The sequence below is a fragment of the Cryptomeria japonica genome, chromosome 11 (assembly GCF_030272615.1).
Source record: "Cryptomeria japonica chromosome 11, Sugi_1.0, whole genome shotgun sequence".
Taxonomy (NCBI): Eukaryota; Viridiplantae; Streptophyta; class Pinopsida; order Cupressales; family Cupressaceae; genus Cryptomeria; species Cryptomeria japonica.
This window is the reverse complement of record NC_081415.1, coordinates 436,664,962-436,688,092: the sequence shown is the minus strand read 5'-3', so window position 1 is coordinate 436,688,092 and position 23,131 is coordinate 436,664,962.

Genomic DNA, 23,131 nt, shown 5'->3' with positions numbered 1-23,131 from the left:
TTGGAGAGAAGTTGTGAGTATGGCTGTTTACACTCTTAAATGGGTGCATATCAAAGGTGATACTAGTAAGGCCCCTTATGAATTATGGTTTGGTCATGCTCCTACTGTTAAATATTTCAGAATTTTTGGAAGTAAATGTTATATCAGAAGAGATGAAGATCTAGGGAAGTTTGATGCTAGATGTGATGAAGGAATATTTCTTGGTTATTCTAATAAAATCAATGCCTACTAGTGTTATAACAAGAGATTGAAATAGATGGTTGAGAGTGCTAATGTTAGGGTTGATGGAAGCAATGAGAGACATAACAGATCTTGCCAATATGATTCAGGTGATTAGAATGAAAATGAAAACAAAGGGAAGTAACCTCAGATCCAGAATCAAGTTTAGATTGTTCTAGTGAATCAAGAGGAAGGAACTACTGTCAAAAGTTTGAAATTCAAGAAAATCCTAAGACTCCTAGGTATGTAAGATTGAATCATTCTAAAAAATAGATCATAGGAGATATAAATAAAGGTGTTCAAACTAGAAGAAGAATTGTTGCGGATCAATTTCAGTATTGTTTGATTTCTAATATTGAACCTAAGGATGTGAATGAAGCATGTAAACATGAACATTGGGTAAAATCAATGGAAGAAGAATTGAATCAGATTAAAAATAATAATACATGGATTCTTGTTCCTAGACCTAAGAACAAAAATGTAATTAGAACCAAATGGGCCTTCCAGAACAAATTGAACATGAGAAAGGTGAAGTTGTTAGAAACAAAGCAAGACTTGTTTGTAAAGGATATTCTCAAATGGAAGGAATTGATCGATTTTGAAGAGACTTTTTCTTTGATGGCAAGAATTGAAGTTATTAGATTGTTTCTTGTTTATGCTGGTTACAAAGATTTCAATGTCTATTAAATGGATGTCAAGTCAACATTCCTAAATGGAGAACTGGAGGAAGAGGTGTACATAGAGAAAATAGATGGATTTCTATTGACTGATCATAGTGATATGGTGTGTCGATTGAAGAAAGCATTGTGTGGATTGAAGCAAGTGCCAAGAGCATGGTATTCTACATTGGATAAGAATCTGTTGAAGCTTGGATTTAACAAAGGTACTATTGATGGTAATCTATTTTTCAAGATTAATCATGATAACATTTTGATTGTTGAAGTTTTCATTGATGACATTATTTTTGGAGGAAATGATAGTTTATACAAATAGTTAAATGTTAATAAAATGAAAAATGAATTTGAGATGTCTATGATTGGATAGATGAAATTCTTTCTGGGATTACAAATTATATAGTCAAAAAAATGGATTTTTATATTACAGTTGAAGTATCTAAAAGAGTTGTTGAAGAAGTTTGGTTTGGATGATACAAAGCCTGTTGGAACTGTTGGTTCCCCAAATGGGGTTTACACTACAAGAGGGCAAAAACCAAGTTGATTCTTTAAATTATCAATGGAGAATCCAACTCCAACTACCAATATTTTCAAGGACTTGGACCAACTATGACAAGGATTCTACAAATCCTTCTACACTTTGGGCTCTTCAAGACCCGGGAGGGTGATCCCTTGGTGAATCTATAATCTTTGTGCCATACTCACAAATTACACAAAAAATAAGCAGACAATCTCATATAAAGGCTCAAGAAAGAGGGAGAATGCTCAAGAATGGCGAATTATTTATTCATCCACAACCTATTGGAGCATGACATGGATAAAACATGAAATAATCATACAAAAAATGAAATATATTCTGATAATCAATAGTTTGTAACAAATACAGATGAACTGGTCGGAAAAAGACCTGATAAAGGGGGATTTGAAACATCTAGAGAATGTTATTAGAATTGTAAAAGAAAAGGTTGAGGCAGATAAACATAACATCATCACTCGAGTTGCTCAAACTAAGAAGGCTTTGAAAAGCTTCATGAACCACAGTCTTGAGGTCTTAAGAGTTTCGTCACATAATATGAATGCCTTGGTGGATCACTTAGAGAGGAAAAATCAGGATAAGAACTTGGTAATCATTGAAGATGTACCGACCTCAAGCTCCACCCATCAAATCTCTAGGTGAAGGACCAGGCAGACCACCACTGATATGGAGACCAAAATGAAAGACATCCAGTTGAAATAGGAGAGAAATGATCTGAGAGAAGTCATTAAGGCCATGATGCTTTTGGTTCAAAATGCTGAGGAGTCTATAAAAGTTTTCATTTGAATTGTAATGCTGGGTTTTGGATGCCAATTTCTTGTTGGCTCCTTGCTGTCCTTTTGTCCTAGCTGCTATTTTTTGTGCTAGTCTTTTGTAGCTATTTTTTCTTGGTCTTATCTTCTCTTGTTTCTTTCTTTCTCATCTTTCATATTGTAAGCGGGTTTCGAGTCCCTTAAAACCTGATTTTCCTTAATAAAAAATAAATACAGATGAACAGAGCATAAAATAGACTATAAAAACTTAAGACAAGATAGGACCAATGCTTTACTCCATTGGGAGCTTGAGTTCAAAAGACATAAATGAATTATAACATAATTTATCCAATAGAATTCAGATCTAGGATAATATTGCCTTACAATATTTATTAACTACAATCCCAACCCAGACTACTTGTCAAATCCCTGAACAAGCTCTATCACTCTGCAATTTTGTTTTAGCATTTAATTGATCCCTTCGATCAAAGAATAAACAAAAACTACATACATCACAACAATGCACTGAATGAAAGAAATCCTTGATTATATTTCATTCAAAAGATGATAGGATTGTACAATGGAGATAAATAGATTAGAATTGTATTTCTATTTGAATAAATTTTCTTATTTTGTCATAAAACAATTTACATATAACTCCTTCAAGAACCTGCAAAAACTAGACACAAGACTCTTATCTATTGCTCTGCAAAATCTTTAGAATTTGCTCATTTTCACCTAAAACCTGCTACAAGAACCTATGACTCAGAATTTTAGAAAAATTAAGTACAAAGATAAATTTCAAAATCTTGTCTCTTGGCCTTGAATTCCCTTTTATAGAAAATAAGGGAGCGAACAAGCTACCAGCACACCTGTCACTCAAAAATGACTGGTTACCCATAATTCTATTATAAAATATTGCCCTTTAAGGAATGTCACAACCAAGACCAAAATCTCTAACTGCTTCAAAAAGACATTCCAAGTACTTTATCCCTTTTGTTATTGTTGATGACAATCTAATATGGGCCCACCTTGTTGTTTCTCATGTTAAAAAAGGTAACTACTACAAGAAGATAAAACCGTCTACTAGACTGTCACAACAAACAGTTAGCTAACTAACTATTTGCAGTCCTTATTCCTCCTTTAAGTAAGTATTACTCCATTCGCCATATTCTTCATCTGATGGCCATTTTAAATTCGTAATCTCATCAAATTTTTCTCTGTATGGAGTATACTTAACTTCCACTTGATTCACTTCTCTTTCAAAAGATTCAAATAATGTTCTTGTGCATATTATTTTGTCCATGTTGTCCTCCAACATGCCAGTATCTATCTCCTCACAAATCAAGTTCACTTGAGTGTTGATGACTCTTTCCACCTCCTCCTTCTATAATTATAAATGTTTAATTGACCTACTCTCATCTTCAATACCTCGCATAAGTGTTTCATTCAGCTCACTGAAGCTTCTCATCAACTCCCTTATCTTCCTTTTTATATTTGCTGGCAGCATCTGAGCTTCCTGCATTGATTTTACCAACAAATAGGTTGGTAGAAGTGTAGGTAGCCTCTCAACATGGTATTTGGAATCCATTGACATTATTCTAAGTCATTTCCATTTTGTAACCACTTTGTAAACAAAGGTATTGCCACTTCCTTATCTCTATCAAAACTTTGAATAGCATTAAACAATAAAGAATATAAAGAATGAATGCTATTTAATGTATTGTCCACCTTCTCATTCAAATGAATTAGCACTGAGCTAAGTATCTCTCTCTACTTAAAAGCAAACTAATCCTCTGACTCCTTTAGCTTATTTTCCAACTCATTGACTTTCTCCAAAATTTGGGCTCTTGTCGGGTCAATGGACCTAGTGGGTTCAGGCTCTTCATCAACATATGGCACTAATGGTGTGCTTGGAACTCCAGTCTTACTGTCAAATTGACATGTTGCATCTACATGTGAGACAATTGGATACCTAGACGTTGATGGGATTGATGCAATTGTAGGAGCTAAAGATGATGTGCCTACATATCTCTGCTCAATAAGTTGAACCTTAGTTTGCAGGTCCACACACCTCTATTGAACTACATTATAATCATTGAAAATATTTTTAAACTTCTTCATTATCTCCTCTTTTTCTTTAGCCTCCCTCTTTGAAGTTTCATGGGCCAATTTGGCTACATCAATAACTAACTTTGAGGCCTCAACATTTGATGTATCAGAGGCTCTTTTTATAATGAGGCTTCCCTTCAAGTTTGGATTTATATCACTGATATTAGGCCTCCTAGGCACCTGTTCTAGTGCCCATATTGTCCAGGTTGCATAATTAAATACAAATTTTGACCCTTTCAGTGCCAACCTTGCTTCTTCCTCTGAATTGAATTGTTGATCTTTTGATTTTCTAATTGCATCAAAATCCACTGGATTAGCTATATCCCACTCTAGCAAAATTAAGACTTTGGCCTGATTTATAATCATCCTGCCTTCATCTAAACTAATTCCTTTAAATTCTTTCATTTCATTTTTGACCTCCTCTTGATTTTCTTGATCAGATCTGTCTGGCCTTTGGCTCTTTCTCTCAGCGCTTCTCCAAGATTGTATTCTTTTATCTTCATTTTTCATACAAATTGTAGGAAGGTCGGGATTCTTACAAAGGCTTCATCTTCAAGAAATCTATCACATGCCTCCTTCTTGGCATCTCTAAAGGCTCTACCCTAAATATCCAAAGAAGTGAGATCCAATTCTAAAGTGGGTGCTATAGGAGGAATGCCAATTTGTATCTCTACAGTCATCACAACAATGGTATCTTCCTCCTTTTGTTCTTCCATGTGTTTCTCCTCTCTTTGTTCTTCAACCTGCCTTGGAGGTGAAAGAGGCACATGAGGTGGTGAAGAAATTTTGTCTGATTCTTCAAGATCAACTATCTTGACCCCTTTAAAAGGTTGTACTTGTGTTTTTGGGGTTGGTTTTGTCTTCATTATTTTCTTTCCTTTTCTTCTTACCAACCTTCTGTTGGCATTTTGATTATGTTTTCATTGTCATTGATGGACACACACTTTCTTGATGTATGAGTTATGCTCAACCGGTAATTGCTCCAACCGGTATTGTGTATTATTGAATGTATAGTCTTTAGACTATCGATGTTTTGCAGAAAACGGTTTACCGGTCATAGATTGTATGAAGACCGCAAGTGGTATGAAGACCCCAAGCGGTATGAGGATCCCAAGCGGTTTGAGGATCTCAAGCAGTACAAAGGAACCAAGTGGTGGTTAACTTTTGATCAGAACATTACAATCTACCAGTCTTCATTTTTGACAACCAGTAATCGGTATATTGTATTAACCAGTATTACTTTGTGATGAGTTACCAACCGGTATTACTGTAATGTGTGATGAGTTATCATCCACTGACACTTTGGCAGTGTTTTTGTGTCGTGTTACTAAATGTGTCTAGATGCACTGTACCTAGGAACTTGTAGTCTAATTCTATTGGACCGACATGAAAACAGATTCCTTTATAAGGACATCATGTCTAGGGTTTGCGTGTGAGATGTGTGATATGTGAGATATAGAATTGAAATGGTAATGTGTGATCATTGAAGAGAAGATTAGGTCTATGTGAAGAGATAGAGTGTGGAGATATTGAAGAATGAAGTAATGCTGAAATGCATTAACAATGAGATGTCAAGGATCTAACTAAGCATACTAAGCTATTATCTAGATCATTCACTTGTTGATTACTAATATCTTTGACAAGTCTAAAACCCTTAACCAGGTAGGCCCAGCAAAGCCTTTGTAAATCCTCTAACAAGGTGGTTCACAATTGTGGATCTGAAATCCTTTAACAAGGTAGTCTTTAATAGGACTTATCTCCTAACAAAGATCTAAATTCCCAACATGATCTGTTCTGGTGAAGAATATTGTATGACCTTAACCGGTCTGGTTTCTATTCTGCAAATAGTTACTTGTGAGTTTCCGCTCGCCGTGGTTTTTCCCATTTGGGTTTCCATGTCAAATATCTTGTGTTATGGTGATTGTGCTCTTGTGGGTGAATGCTTTGTTTTCTATTTGGTTTTCATTTATCTTAACCAGTTATCTACTAAACTATTTAAAAGTTTATTTACAGTATTTTTTGGCATACTAATTCACCCCCCCCTCTTAATATTCATCAATTGGTATCAAAGCCAACATTTCTATAAGTCTAACCACTTGGAAGGAGATATGGGGGAATATAGTGTGAGGGAACTTACTCATCATCTCACTTAGACTGAGAGAGCCTATGATGAACTCAAAGTCAAGTATAAAGCCTCTTTGGCCAAAAGAAGAGAGCATGCTGAAAAACTGATAGAACTTACTGAAAATAGCTCTTTTGATGAAGCTGACATGGATGCCCTAGTTGAAGAAGTTGAAAAACTAAATGAATCTAAAGCCAATCTGAGAAAAGAGTTGGAAGGACTGACTATTGGAATGTGTCAAGAGCTTGAGAACAAAGGAAAGCTGAAGATCTGGTAAAAGACAAAGATCATGAGATCTCCAAGTTGAAGCAAGAAATCAGTACCCTTACTGCTCATCTCCAAGAGAGTAAAGTGGAAAAAGAAGAAATACAATGTAAACTAAACATGGCTAAGCTAATGCAATCTGAGAATGCAACCTTGATGGAATCTAATGCTTCTATTTCCAAAGAACTTACTGAGTCAAAGGAGATACTTGCCAAATTCAATCAGAATACTGCTAAGCTAGAGCAAAGGCTAGAATCAACAAATCCAGTAAAGAATACCACTGGACTTGGTTTCTCTAGATATGAGGAAGGTGAGACCTCTAGAACAAAAACTAAAGCATCGAAGAAGCAACCGACATCCAAAGGAAAAGGTAAGCAAAAATTTAAACATGTTTGCTTTAATCATCTCAAAGAAGGACATACTGCCAATGTATGTAGAAGCAAGGCTTATAACAATTTTTCTTATTTTCAAAACAATATTCCTAGATCCAATAGATTCAATGGAAACTGTTATGCATGCAACAAGTTTGGGCATAAAGCATTTGAATGCAAGTCATTTTTCCACAACACTGGGAGATATCCTCCAAGGACTCAAGGAGTTATTTCAGAACTTCCTGTGAACCAGAATCCCAACCGGTACAATACCTATGACCATCGGTAAGGTGGTTATCAAGTGGAAACTAGTTGGAAAGCAACTTGTTTGATCTATCATGGTAGAGGTCACACTGCTGCAACATGCAGAAGGAAGAATGGAAGTATGAATAATGAACCACAGAGAACACCTGGAATGGTATGCTATCATTTCAACAAACCGGGACACACTGCCAGAACTTGCAGACTAAGAAAGAACCTATCAGGTAATATACCAATCACTTGAGAAGGAAAGATTGATGTTGAAACCGTTCAAGTGGAAATGAACAAAACCTGGAAAAAGAAATCAGAAGAAGAGTCACAAAATGAACCTATTTCTGCACCTAGTGTAGAAGTCTTTGAACTAGCAAACTAAGCTTCAGAAAAGCTTAGGGGGAACATATCAGTGAAATATTTCAAACCCCTAGTTTATATCGGTAAAGACCTTAACTGGTATATGTTACCTGTCAATCAGCAGAGGACTTGAAGCGGTAAAAGGCAAAATTAGGGTTTGTGCGCTAGTGAGAGTGTTTAAAAGGGTTTTCATCGTCATTTTTAGTTATCTGTTTTCAAAAGAAGAATTTTTTAAGAGCAGAGCAACCAGAGTGATTTGTCTAGTAGTTGACGAAATCTTGTGCAAAATCCTAGAACCATATTCAAGCAATCAGTGAAGAACTCTAAGCAGTGAACTTGCAACCAAAGTGGTGTTTTGTGTGCGACATTGGAAAACCTAAATTCCAGTTTGTGAAGGTATTTTCCAAAATTCTTACTTATCATTTGATCATGGCTTCTGCATTGCACTCTAGTTCTAGTGCACCTATATATTCAGCCGAATTTCTTCAAAAGAAAATGAAATACAATGCCCTATCTCAAATACCCGACAGAGTTATTGTTGAGGGAGATATTTTAGGGTATATAGACTATAAATTGGAAGAACTAGGATCCCTAGTGATTCATTCCCAGCTAAGTCTATTCTATGGGGATGACAAGAAGATCAAACCTGAGTATAGTGTCCTTGAGAAGATGAAACTACACAATGCGGTATATTTTCTGGAAGAGTTCATAGAAGAACATATTCGCATCATCCTTAGTAGAGTGCATGGTGACAAGATGTATCTCAAGCGGATCCATGACATCACACTGGAAGCAATTTATATCGTCACCATTTTCTACAATATTGGAGAGGTACCAGCTCTACGAAAGGTCACCAAAACTGAAATGACAAAGCTCACAGGTTCTGTGAGTGACCAATGGGTGATGACCGTCAACACCTTCTTTGATGATATGTGAATGCTGCTTACAGGATGATCAAGGAAGACAATACATTTGACCTATGTACCTATCTACAGAAGCAATTGTTGTTGAATCTGAAGTCCATCAAAAAAGACAATTCTCTAAGGTTCAGGTTTGGCCAACTTCTGGTCGGTTTATTCTTTTATTTTCAAGGTTATTTCCCTGGAGTAGGTGATGTTCAATGGTTTGTTAGCCTACTAGTTTGAGATAGATTAAGGAGAGTCTACAAGTAGTGGGAACTACATATCCTAAGGTTCTAATCAAGTATTTTGATGATTTCAAATAAAAGATGAGCCAGAGAATGAGGATATCTGGTGATATTATGAAGGATTATGAAGATGACATCTACTTCACAATAAGGATAGATGACTGCATAATGGAAGTGGTGGAACCGAGAAAGGAAGTAGTTGACCCTATGGGGTATGAAGTGGTGAATGACCTATTGATCGGGTATGCCTCTACCCTACTTGCCTCACCACTGGATGCAAAGAAGAAAAGAACTGGTACCTACATGGAAAGGGTCACACCGATTGAAGAACCAAAATAGAAAAAGGGCAAAGTAGTGCCATCAGTATCTACACCGGTTACCTCTTCCAATCCGAAAGTGACCAAGCAATCACCAGCTAAAAAGAAACCTAAGAGTATTTCGGCAAAAGTATTCGAGAGGAAGCAGAAATCCAAGACCCACTCACCGGAGTCAAAGGACACTGACCCAAAGATTCAAACAAAGAAGACAAGGCAATCAAGCAAAAAGCTGAAGTCTACCGGTAATGTTCCTGCAACTTTAGACCGGTAAATATAGATATTTCCTCTTATAAGCCAATGACACATTGCCAGAGGACACTAAAAAATATTAAGAGGAAAGTGCTTGATGATTTAAAGGAATATTTTGATGATTTTAATGATAATGAGAAAGAAGAGGTAGAGTAGGAAGTCATTAAATACTTATGTATTAATTATTGGTCACCATCTGAGATTAGATCAGTTACACCAAATTCTTTGTATAATTCTTTAGATAACAAATGGTGCATTGCCATTGAAAGAGAACAGGAGATCAGGGAGAAAAATTTTGCACAATACTTTCCTAATGCTTCAAATTTTGAATTCTTTGAAATAATGGATAAGAACAAAGGCATCTTCTTCATGAGAAGGAGAAGACTCAAGCTACTAGAAGGTAAAGCTTCTGAAGTGGAAAAGGACATACATATACATGTTAAAGCTATTGTTGAAATACACTAGGTAGCTGAAGCCACTAAGAAGATTGAACAAGAACCTAACCTATCATCAGGCAGACCAGATGAGGTATTTGACAGTCAAGGAGAAAGAGTGATGGAACAAATTGATCTTATAGATGTTGATGCATTAGATATTGAGGATGTCACTCTTGACAAAGAACAAGCTGAGAAAGAGAAATGGGACAAAAAGAAAGTGGAGAAAGAGAAAGAGGGAAAAGAAAAGAAAGAGGAAGATGAGAGAAAAGAGGTAGAGAAGAAGAAAGAGGAAGAAAAGAAGAGAGAAGAAGATAAGAGAAAAGAAGAAGATGAGAGGAAGGAAGAAGAAAGGAAGAAGGAGGAAGAGAAGAAAAAACAAGAAGAGGAGCAAAAGAAGGAAGAAGGGGATAAGAAAAGAGCAGAAGAGGAGAAGGAAGTAGAGAAGAACAAACAAGCATCAAAACAAAAGGAGGGAAGACTCCTAAGGAAATAGGTGATCAAACCAAATAGGTTGATACCACCAGTCCTATTGATCTAACTCTTGCAAGTCTGACTCAATCAATAGATGATTCTGAGCTACTACGAAGCATCAAACTTGCACAGGAGAGACTGGAAGAATTGCGAAGAAAGAAAGAACATGATGTCATACAAACTACGATTGACACCCTTACTAGTCTAATTCCTGGTACCAAACTCCCCAGTACCGATTCCTCTCTATCCAAGCTCAAACTTCTTTGTATTGTAGTAGAGGACCAGGTACAATGCTTGGAAGATGTTGCTAAAGCAACTGCAAGAAAGAACCATGAAAAGGAACTCAATGTTTCCTTAGTCAAGCAAATGAATGAACTAAGGACACAAATACTGAAGCAGCAGAATGATATCAGTGTTACTATGGATGAGGGTAAATTACTATTGAGTAAAATCTACCAACCCCATCTGTTTTGTGAAGATGTGATCAAGTAGAAAGCTCAACTCCAATCGGAGTTATAGGGATATATCAGCACCTTCAAGATGCCCTATGACTTATTCACTCCCTATGGGCAAATGGTTCATCATTTTCAGTGTCAGACTACCATGATGGACTTAGAGATAAGCAACCGGACTAAAGATTTGTAGGAGCTTCAACTACTCCCATTACCTAAACTACAGGTTCTTCAGAGATGTTTTCTCAACTTGGAAGCCATCACGGTAACTCAAGAATTGAGTACCATTGATGCAATGGAGGAACTAGCATTCCAGATGAAGACTGAAAGTGAGGTTGCTACCTCCTTACTTGAGTCATGGGCCTTGGACATGAAAACATTTGTGCAGAACTTTAAATCTGTTTTTGAGAAATTTCATTCCTTATTGTCATGAACATCTACTCTATTTTATTATATAAGTAAAAAGGGGTTATTTTGCATTACTTTGTCATTGTTGGCAAAGGGGGAATAGTGTAGATTAAAATTTTGGTGAATGTTACCATTTCATGCCCTTTCATGTTACCATTTTGGGGAGTAGTGTACATTGTAATCCTTGCAAAAGGGGTAGTGTATATGCTTATGGGGAGTAATTTTGATTATGGCATTTTTGTTGTAAAAACACTTAGATGTCAAAATTTTCCTAAGTGTTACCATCAATGCCAAAGGGAGAGATTGTTGGCATTTTGATGATGTTTTGATTTTCATTGATGCACACACACTATCTTGATGTATGAGTTATGCTCAACCAGTAATTGCTCCAACCGGTATTGTGTATTATTGAATGTATAGTCTTTAGACTATCAGTGTTTTGTAGAAAATGGTTTACTGACCATAGATTGTATGAAAACCGCAAGCGATATGAAGACCCCAAGTGGTATGAGGATCCCAAGCAGTTCGAGGATCTCAAGTGGTATGAAGGAACCAAGTGGTAATTAACTTTTGATTAGAACACTGTGATCTACCAGTATTCATTTTTGACAACTGATAATCGGTATATTGTATTAACTGTTATTACTCTGTGATGACTTACCAACTAGTATTACTATAATGTGTGATGAGTTATAATCCACCGACACTTTGGCAGTGTTTTTGTGTCATGTTACCAAATGTGTCTAGATACAATGTACCTAAAAACTTGTAGTCTAATTCTATTGGACTGACATGAAAATAGATTCCTTTATAAGGACATCATGTCTAGGGTTTGCATGTGAGATGTGTGATATGTGAGATATAGAATTAAAATGGTTATGTGTGATCATTGAAGATAAGATTAGGTCTATGTAAAGAGATAGAGTGTGGAGATATTGAAGACTGAAGTAATGTTGAAATGCATTAACAATGAACTATCAAGGATCTAACTAAGCATACTGTTCTATTATCTAGATCATTCACTTATTGATTACTAATACCTTTGACAAGTCTGAAACCCTTAACCGGGTAAGCCCAGCAAAGCCTTTGTAAATCCTCTAACAAGGTGGTTCACAACTAGGGATCTAAAATCCATTAACAAGGTAGTCTTTAATAGGACTTATCTCCTAACAAAGATCTAGATTCCCAACATGATCTGTTTTGGTGAAGAACATTGTATGACCTTAACCAGTCTGGTTTCTATTCTGCAAATAGTTACTTGTGAGTTTCCGCTTGCCGTGGTTTTTCCCATTTGGGTTTCCATGTCAAATATCTTGTGTTATGGTGATTGTGCTCTTGTGGGTGAATGCTTTGTTTGCTATTTGGTTTTCATTTATCTTAACCAGTTTATTAGTGAATCTGTTGTACCGGTTATCTGCTAAACTATTTAAAAGTTTATTTACAGTATTTATTGGCATACTAATTCACCCCCCGTCTTAGTATTCACCACCTTCCATTGTCACTGCTACTCTCCTCTTCACTACTTGTTTCTTCTCTTACCCTTTTTATTACAACACCACCCTTTAGAGGAGGCACATAGCTAGGTCTACCTTCTACTAGCCCATTTGTACTATGAGGTGGATGAGGAGGTGAACTCAGTTGTTTCATTCTCATCTGATGAATCAGGGCTGCTTCTTCTGGTGTGATGGGTGTTGACCGCTACACATTTCTTCTCTCAACTTGTTGGTCATGGACTTGCTCAAGTCTAGTTCTCTTTTCCTTTAATGCAATAATTAGTTCATCAAAATTGTTCATGACAAAATCTACTTTGGCACAAAATGGAGTGAAGTTCTTTAATGGATCATAACTGGGATCCATTTTTTGTACTATAGCCCATAGCTTAATCCTAAAAGCTATCCATTTTTCCTTCCTCCAATCCTAAGTCATGAAATCAAATTCATTTCTTATTATATCCTTAGGTAAATTGTGCTCATGGGGCAATGGGATTCCTTTTATTCTTTCCCTTAAAACGTAAAACCCCTCTGGGTCACTATGTCTGATTGTGCTAACCCCTAAATGATATGGTGCAAGAAAGCTTGTCAAAATGGACATATATATCCCCCTTTTATAATCACAATGTATGGGATGACAGTATAATTAGGGAAAATAGTCCCTTTGTCATCAGCCTTCAACTCCTTATCATTTATACAACCTATTTGCCATAGTACTTCAGCAAAACCTAACCTTAAAAGAACATTAAAAGGTAATACATGTGGCTGGCTAGGGAAACCATAAAATCTGATTACTATACTAACATGATAAGGGATAATGTCCCCCCAATTATGCTCAATTTTTAAAACTAGTTGCCTTTCCTTTGGTCTTACAAAATCATGCAGTTGCGTGGGAATCCTTGGTGGATTCACTGTTAATCTATACCTCGATCTAGAAGTAAAACTATTATCAAACATGACAAAACTTGTTTCCTGCCTATCCCAAGACATGTCTATACTCCAAAGCTGTAGCGACACCTTAATATTGTCAATTATTCTCTTGAGATTCATGGTACCCTCAAAATAATATGCATTTCTATATAAAAAATTTGCATTAACAATTAATACCAATAAAAATGAGTGTTAAATACACCATTCTTAATATCTTGCAACCCCTTATGAATCTTCTCTTCAAGGTACGGGGTAAAGTCAAAAACCACTGTAAAATATGGATGTTGAATTTATATAGCTATATACATAAAATCAGGTGGCATGACTGTAACAGGGTTGAACCCTAAAATCTGGCATAGAGAAAAGAATGTGGCCTGCAAATATTTGGCAAAAGCACTAATAGGGAAAGGATCTTCTAAACTAGGGATAATATGATAGGTTGTATCCCCTGCTTTTTCCAAATGAGCTGGAAGGAGGCTAGCTCTAATAAAACCTTTCATTCTATAATACTCTGCCTTTAGTTCACTCAGATCTATCTGAACCAAGGTAGCATAAGGTTCATACAAATCAAAAATATCCTTAAATTCCTCCCTCCTGATTGTCAACAAAATTTCTCCCTCATTTCCCCTTATAGCTCTAGAAATAGGTTCATATCTGCCTACAATAGCTTTGAGGAGGTCGACATCCATGAATACATTGGGCACCACTAACCTGCCTAAGTCATATTGTCAAGCACTTGAAAATAGGGATTGCAATTTTCTTTGTCCATACCACAACTTAAACAATTCCACACTAGTCACTGGCACCCTAGCATCCACGATGTTATATGCCTTGTCAGTTAACCCTTCTCTTAGGTTTTTGCCTTGTACAAGTCTTTACCCCTGATACTTATCATTTGTCGAGGGCTTCAATTGATCAATAAAATCATCAAATAGATTTATCTTTAGATACTCTATCTGTCTTGAGTGATTTCACAAGGGAGCCATCCTATTTCACTAGGGCTTCTTACAATTACCCAAAAAAGGAAAATAGAAACTAAGGCTTAACATGAGTCTATCAAATTCAACATAGCATGTGCAAATTCTCACCCCTTTTTACCAAGTTTCAAAAAACCTAGAGCAATTCGCAACCTTTTAACTATAATTTCATACAATTCTCACATTCAATAGCTCTGAAAACACAGACGAAGTATTTAGCAACTTACAACTTTGCACGCACTAGACGAAATGCAATTTTGCACTATGAGGACTCGCACCAATATTTTTCTTCTCAGGAATCACCTTCGGATCGCCTTTGAATCTCTTTGTGAGTTGAAAATGGCTTTCAAAATGCTTTTATTACCGTTCTGGACAGACGCATCATCGTTTTATCCGCCATTACTTCTCGCGTGAGTGAAGAAATGGCTCAAAACTACATTTGATTTAAGTTTGAATCTCCACAATTGATTAATTTCTTGCTAGAAAATCACACGAACAACAACGGTCCATCTGACATTGACCATCACATGTGGCAAGCGGGCCCATCAAAGGTATGGCACGACATCTCCAACTCACCTTCCACCTCACCTTGGTCAAAGGCCCCCACCTTCTGGCTTACCTCGGCCCGCCTTGGACACATGGTACCATCTCGTAGTGTTGCGATCCATAAACTTTGAGAATCTTCAACCTTGGGGTTGCGAGAATCATTAGATCAATTCTAGTTTTATCTCCTAACCATAGTGTCCACCTTCTTTAGCCAATTAATGACTGATCATCTTTTTGACCAAGATTAAAAGATCTTTGTCCATAAAAACATGTGCATATAGTAGGAACTTTAAGTAACTCGATCATTAAACAAAGACACAGGCATAAATATTAATGCTAGACTTTAGGAAAATTCATGCGCCTGATGAAAAATTAAAAGGGGACCCGCCTAGGGAAAATTAAAATGCAGACTTAGGAAAATATAAGGGACCACCGAACAAATTAATGCCTATGAAATAAAATGGCCCCACCCACATTACTACAACCCTCAAACTTAAGTGAAAAAGGTAACACAAAATTAGAATAGGTTTAGGGGGTTTTAACCAAGACTTAATAAAAAATACATAAAACCCTAAATTCTAAGCATGAGGGTGAGAACAGAGAACCTTAAACATTCAAAATGACCAAAATTTTGACTAAGACATGAAAAATTTACATTGTCATTTTGAGGACTATCAATGGCTCTGGTTGGGGATGATCATTACTCAGGAATGATGCAAGAATCTAGAATCTCAGGTGGAGAAAACCATTGCAGAGAAGACCAAAAGGGAAGTTACCTGGACAGGGAAACTCAAACAAAAAAGGAAACTACTCTACTTATATACATGACCTAATATAATGCTCAAGGAAAATAGCTACTTTAAGAAAAGTGGAGCTTCAATAATTGTAGATGAACAGGAAATTCAATTGTATCACCATTTATATCTTGGAGAAAATATGGGTTTTCTCCCCACTTACTTTGGATCAGATATGGGTCAAGCCAAATGGCATCAAACTTGCCATGTTTTCCTTTATCTTATATCCCAACATTCCACATCAGAACCAAATCATCAACCTGAAAGTTTCTTGTAGCTATTCTTTTATCATACAAGTTCTTCACTTGCATCTGCAATTTTGCATTTCTGGTATCAACTTCTCTTCAACTTTCATCTAGCTCTATCATAGCTTCAACCCTCAACTGCATATCATCATCTATATCATCATCTTAAGTTTTGGACAAACTTATACATCTACATCAGATTATTTTGGGGCAACCTTACATGTATACCATACACCAAGTCAAAAGGAGCACATCCTATTGCATTTTTAACTATTACCCTGTCTCCCCAAACCACCAACCTTAGCTTTGAATCCCAAGCTTTCTTGTTTGTCTCCAAGATTCTTTTAATGATTTTTACCAAGCTCTTATTGCTTGATTAAGCTTATCCATTTCCCTATGGGTGGTAAGGTGATGAGTATGAGATCTTGATACCATACTTACTGCAAGAATCTTCATATTTCTCTAACCTAAAACTCATGGCATTGTAAGAAATATTCTTTCCAGACATCCAAATCTGGTCAATATATTATCTGTGAGAAAATCAATAACCACCTTACTTGTTTCTTTTCTAGTTGATATAGCTTCAAACCACTTGGTAAAATAATCTATGGGCACTAAGATCCAAGAGTGACCACCACTGGATTTACATGTTATTTCTCCAATAAAATCTATACCCCACTGTTGAAATGGAGTCTGCACATTTACAGGATTCAATGGAAAATTTCCTGAAAATTTCAACTTTCCTCAAAACTACTGGCATGGATCACATTTTATGACTAATTGATGTGCATCGTTGAAAATTTTTGGCCACCAAAACTCAACTCTCAGTATTTTATGTGCAGTTGTTTTGGCCATATAATGTCCTTCACAGACCCCACTATGCATCTCTATCAGTAATTTATGAGCTTGATCTTGGTTCACACATTTTAACATGACACCATCATTTCTTCTCCACTAGAGTTTTCCATTTACAATAACATATTTTCTGGCATGCAACTTCAACATCCTCTTTTTGTTGTCACTCATGCCTTCAGGACATTTCGTCTTTTGTAAGTAGTATATTATGTTCAGATTGTTGGCAAATGCACACTCCAATGAGAAATTGTAGGTGATTGAAGGTATTGTCATTGATGGCAACCTTACAATCATGTGATACCGGCAGGCAAGCACAGGCATCGACACCGACAGACTCTAAACCGACATACAGATCATTGGCACCGAAAAAGAAGATTACCAACACCATGGTCGACAGGAATTTTGTATAAATGTGTTTTGTAATTAATTGTAAAATCTTTTGTAAGCCAACATGGCAGATTGCAATATGACTCATATATGTATGAGATCATTGTAGATCAGTGAAGTATGAAAAAGAATATAGCAGACCTATTGTGCGAATTATTAGGATAAGGGTTTATGTATATTTCAGAGCTTAAACCGGTACTGAATCTGGCATAGAAGATATTGATCTGAAGCACTACAAGACATTGGATTTGTATAATCCAATTTTGTAAGTAAGTGTGACTTCTTTTGTAACTGAGCAGTGAACTCTAGGCACTTGGCCTTCCTGCATGTGTAGGACCTTGTTGTAGATAGTAATATTCCCTTATTGGCCAGTAAGTGAATATTGTGGGTCACAAATCCCACTGAGGATTTTCCCACACCGGGTTTCCTCATTAAAATATTGTGTTATGGTGTGATTTTCATGTTGTGGTTGTTGTTCTTATTTTCTACATTATTTTTGGTTTACCGGTACACAGTTTTAATATGCTTTTCATGTTATAAGTTAAGAAAATTATCCAATCAGTCAGATACTGATTCAACCCCCCCTCTCAGTATCTTTGTGAATCCTAACAATTGTTATCAAAACTTGGTCCTCTATTTTCAAAAGCCTAACAGCTTGAGGAAGATCTTGTCACCGGTAGAGATGGAAAACTTGAGAAAGCAATTGGGAACAACTCTTTCAGACTATGATGTAGAAAAGGTGAAGAATATCAAACTTGAAGATGATCTGAAGGTTGCTCAGGATATCATTCAAGGACTTCAAGAAAATTTCACTATTGCAAGGAACAGGAGAAGAGAACTTTGTGAAATGATGCAGAATGACAATGATGAAAAGGAAACTCTTAATGATTTGGTAAACAAGCTGAGACAAGAAATCAGTAGAACAAAGAATAAGATGTAGGACATGACTATGAGGTTTTGTAAAGAAATTGAAGATAGAAAGAAGAATGAAGATGATTTGGCTAGAAGACTAAATGATGCTGCAAATGAAAATCTAAGACTTAGTCATGAGAATGATATGCTAAAGACAGATCTAATTCACTTATAACATGACAAAACTGAACTCATGAGACATAAAGAAATGTTGGAGAATGAACTAACTACTGCAAATCAACACAAGGAGAAATTCAAGAAAAGTTCAGAAGAACTTGTTGACATGCTGAAAAATCAGAAACCTAATGCTGATACAAATGGCCTTGGCTTTGAAGTTGGTGAAAGCTCCGGTACTGCAAACAAACATGATCATAGCAAACTGGTAAGACAACCTAATGCTTAAAAATTTAATGGGAAATTCATTAACTGTAACAAGTATGGTCACAGAGAAAATCAGTGTAGATCTAGAAATTATCAGAACACTAATACACCCACCGATAAATGTTCTAAATGTAACAAAGTTGGTCATAATTTAGAAAATTGCAGAATGAATGTAAGATGTTACGTTTGTGGAATATTTGGACACTTATCTAATCAATGCAGAACACATACCAGCATAGGATATGGGAAAGCTATTCAGAAAAACAATGTGACTTGTTATGCTTGTAACAAGATTGGACATATTGCTAAATTTTGTAGAAGGCATCACTGACAAATAACAAAGGTCCTACCTTGAAAGGTAAAAAAATTATTGAAGAGGTAAAGCAAGAATTCTCAAAACAATGGATTAGAATGTTGATGGGAATACTCCTCCACTGGCAGAACAGAGTAACACTCCACTGGCAGGAGACTCTTCATCTAACTGAAGGAAAATCCTTTGGGGGTTTAGCAACAAATTGAAAAACATGCTAATATACCCTCGGTTGATGGTGAGAAGTTGAACTTACTTCTTTACCGGTAGATGAGTTAAGTTGTGACTTAACCGACAAGCATTAAATGTGGTAGTTGGTGAAAATGACATTATAAAGCAAGTGTTTTGGCTCCTTTTTCATTCACCAAGCATTCAAATCTTCGAGAGCGCAAAAATTCCTGAGCGAAGGCATCCTTAGCAAAGAAGTGAAGTAGTTCATCCAAGCACTCATCCTAAAGGCAAATTGAGGTATTTATAACTATGGCTTCCTCATCCACTCCTGAATTTATTGCAAACCCTACTATGATTGAAGTAATCAAGCGTCCTAGACCTGTATTCAAGCTTGTTCCCGAAATAGAAAAGAAAGATGATACCCTAGGTGCATTTTCTCAAATTCCTAAGGGAGTAGTATATGTTGAAGACCCTAGGATATACATACATTGTCATATAGAGAAATTAGGAGATGATGAAATCAAGAACATGTATCAGACTGTGATTTGTGATGAATTAGGAAATATCAAACCAGAACATAAGATAGTGGAAACCCTACGTTTTACTGAAATCCTTAGTGTTCTAGATTTTCCCAAGGATATTATAAGGATTGTGCTAAGAAGAGTTTGTGGGGAATTATTTTGGTTGGATTCAATCCATAAGATCACAAAAGAAGCAGTAAACACAGTAACATGGTTACCTTCCACCGGCAGCAGGCCTGCCAAAACTAAAAAGGTCTCTAATGACATAGTAATGGCCCTAACTGATGCAACATTTGACAAAAGGTCTCTAAGGGTAAATAATGTGAAGGATATAAATGTCAGATTTGTCAGTATGATTTTAGGCTACAAGGCTACACATGCTAATAGGTTAAAATCAGTATCAAGCCTATGTATCAAAAGTGCATATGACATGGTAAATGATAATGCTAGAATAGATGTGTGTGAATGGCTCAAAGATGAATTAATAGACAATCTAAAGAAGATAAAGGGAGATAAGAAAGGAACCTTTAGATTTAGAAATTTACTTGTATGTTTAATGTTGTACATTACTAAAAAAGTACCCGGTATTGGCAGGAGAGATTTTGGTTTTGACATACTGGTAGGAAAGCAACTTCTGGATACACTAAACAACATGGGAGATAAGAGGGAGAAAAACATAAATGAACATTTTTAGGCACTAAAAGCTCGAATGAAAACTAGAACAAGACTGTCACAAGCAATTGTGGATAAATATCAAAAGGAAATATGTTTTGTAATTAAGAAAGATGAAATCTTGATGGAGGCAGTTGTGCCTAGGATTATCTGGGTAACTGAAATGGGCTATGAAATAGATGATAACATCATAGAAAATTATGCAAAAGCCCTCCTTGAAGAACCAAAAGAACCCACTGAGAAAGTCTTTGGAAATGTAGAAACAATTGAAAGTGGAATTCAGTCAAGGAAAAGGGTTAAGAAAGTTGAACAAACTGTGAAGAAAGGAACCCGACAGGCAAAGGCAATTAAGGAAGATGTTTTGAAACAAACTAGTATCAAGGAAAGTGAGCTGGAAGGACTTCAACCAGAAGCTCATCTTTCACTAGTTGGAACTTCTTCTGAGAGTGATATACTAGTTGTATTCAAAAGGGTAGAAAGGAAAAGAAAACCCTCACCGATACCCACACCTAGGAGAACCAGACAAAAGCAACAGGCAGTGAGGCCTCCAGCAAGGAAGTTAACACCTAAGAAGAAAAGGGTAAAACAAGACATTTCTCCACTGGATAAACTCCTTAATGAAATAACAAAGGATGAAAAGTTGAAGAACATTAGCAAACTATACAATACACTTTCCATTGATGACAGAGAGAGCATAGAAAATAGTGTAATTTTACACTTGGATATTTACAAGAAATTTTTGATGGAAATTGTTGATGAAATACCCACTGATCTTTACAAAAGACTTGAAGCTAGAAGGGTAGCTATTGTTGAGCTGAACAAGAAAATAAAAATTGAGAAATTACTTGCAGTTCACCTAGTGAACTCACCGGAAGAAATTGATCAATTAATTAGTGAGGCCAACCGGACTGTATTCTCAACCGCTCATCGACATGTAGCATTGATGGCAAGGAGAATGAATTAAAATTTCAGAAGAGACAGCGGACCAATGGGACATATTCTTTGTTGAGAAGGAGAAACAGGAAGAACTCAAAAGACCCAAGACCATCAGGGTATATCAAAAATATAGGGATAAGGAGAAAGGTAAGGAAGGTGGACCTCCAAACTTAAAAATAATTGATAACTTACCCCCACCTCCTTCTGATACTCCACCGGTAGAATCAGTTGACACTCAACCTACTAAAGAGAGTATGGAGACTCCTCTAGAGGATACAAATCCTAAGTTTGAAGTTTTGTATACCATGAATATTCATACACAAGAGGTGAATATTCTGGTAGATAAAGAAACCACTGAGGTTAAGAAGAAAGATGTGGCTACTGAGTCATTGACTGCAGATGTGGAAATCAATGTTAGCATAGAGACAGAGATACAGGCAAAGGACTCTACTAAGAAACAATCAAAGAAACCGGCAATGGACAGTGCAGAGGTACAAACTGAGAAACTGGAAGTGCATACAGAGACTACATCTAAGAAACCGGCAGTTGAGAGCTCAAAGAAACCATTTGAGGCACTGGAATAGAAACATGTTTATGTACAAGTTCAAACTAAAACAATGCCACCGGCAAAAACTGAAAAACCAAAACCTTTGCTAATAGAAATGCATACCCAAACAGATCCTCCTGAGAAAGAGGAAAGCAAGGTTATTACTACAACCGACAACATGGATATTGTGAAAATAGATGGGCAGACATCTGGTACTTCAATAGCAGAATTCCGGCCTACAAATGTGCCAGAGGTCTTACTGGACTCAATAAATAAAATCACAAAGTGTAATGCACAAGCCTATAAGGCTATTGATGACACAATTCCTATTCTCAAATTGTTAGCACCCAAGTGCATTGTGGATAATAAAGATTCTTTAGGTCAACTAGACACATTGTCTAAATTCATCACCGACAACATTTTGATAGTTGATCAAATCAATGAAGACACATTCAAAGAGAGGATGAATAAGGAGAAAGAGAATTTTTTTGAGGAAATAGTAAAGAAGAATAAGGAACAAACAGAAACCTTATTACTGGCACTAGGAGAAACAATTTTGGATTTCAAGAAACTATACAGGGATACTTGTAAAACCGACATCTTGACACAGGACATAGATTCAGAGATCAACAAAACACAAACTAAGATTAACAATATTGTTGATAATCTAATAGGCACACCGGATTCATTTTTGGAAATAGAAAAGAAAATTGCAGATCTTGAAGAGAAAATTGAGAAGTTAGAAAGGGATAAAGAGAAAATAAAGGATAAGGCAAAGAGCTTAAAATGTAAACTTGATCCCAAACTAGATTACCTCATTTCTTTGAGAAAAGAAATATCTGAGGCTCTGTTTCCCAAACTCAAGACACCGGAAGAGAAAATTTACATACTCACTGGTACAGTTCAGAGAACACAAGAGGCATTACAAGATAGAAAAAGATTCAACGGCAATTTAAATTTGGTTTTGGCAGATATTTTCCAGATTGTAACCCATCGGTTACAAAAATCTAGGCAGGAATCACACTCCACTGATAGCGAATGACAACCTTTGTCATTGATGTCAAAGGGGGAGTAGTGAGATGAGAAAAATGATCAAAACAAGACATCATCAACTCAAGGGAAGCATACTTTTTGGGCACAAAGTTTTGGTAAGACAATTTTGGCATATTCCTTTTTGGACATCATTTTGGACACTTTTTATTTTTCTCATTAGTGTTGCCATCAATGCCAAAGGGGGAGATTGTTGGAAAATGCACACTCCAATGAGAAATTGTAGGTATTGTCATTGATGGAAACCTTACAATCATGTGATACC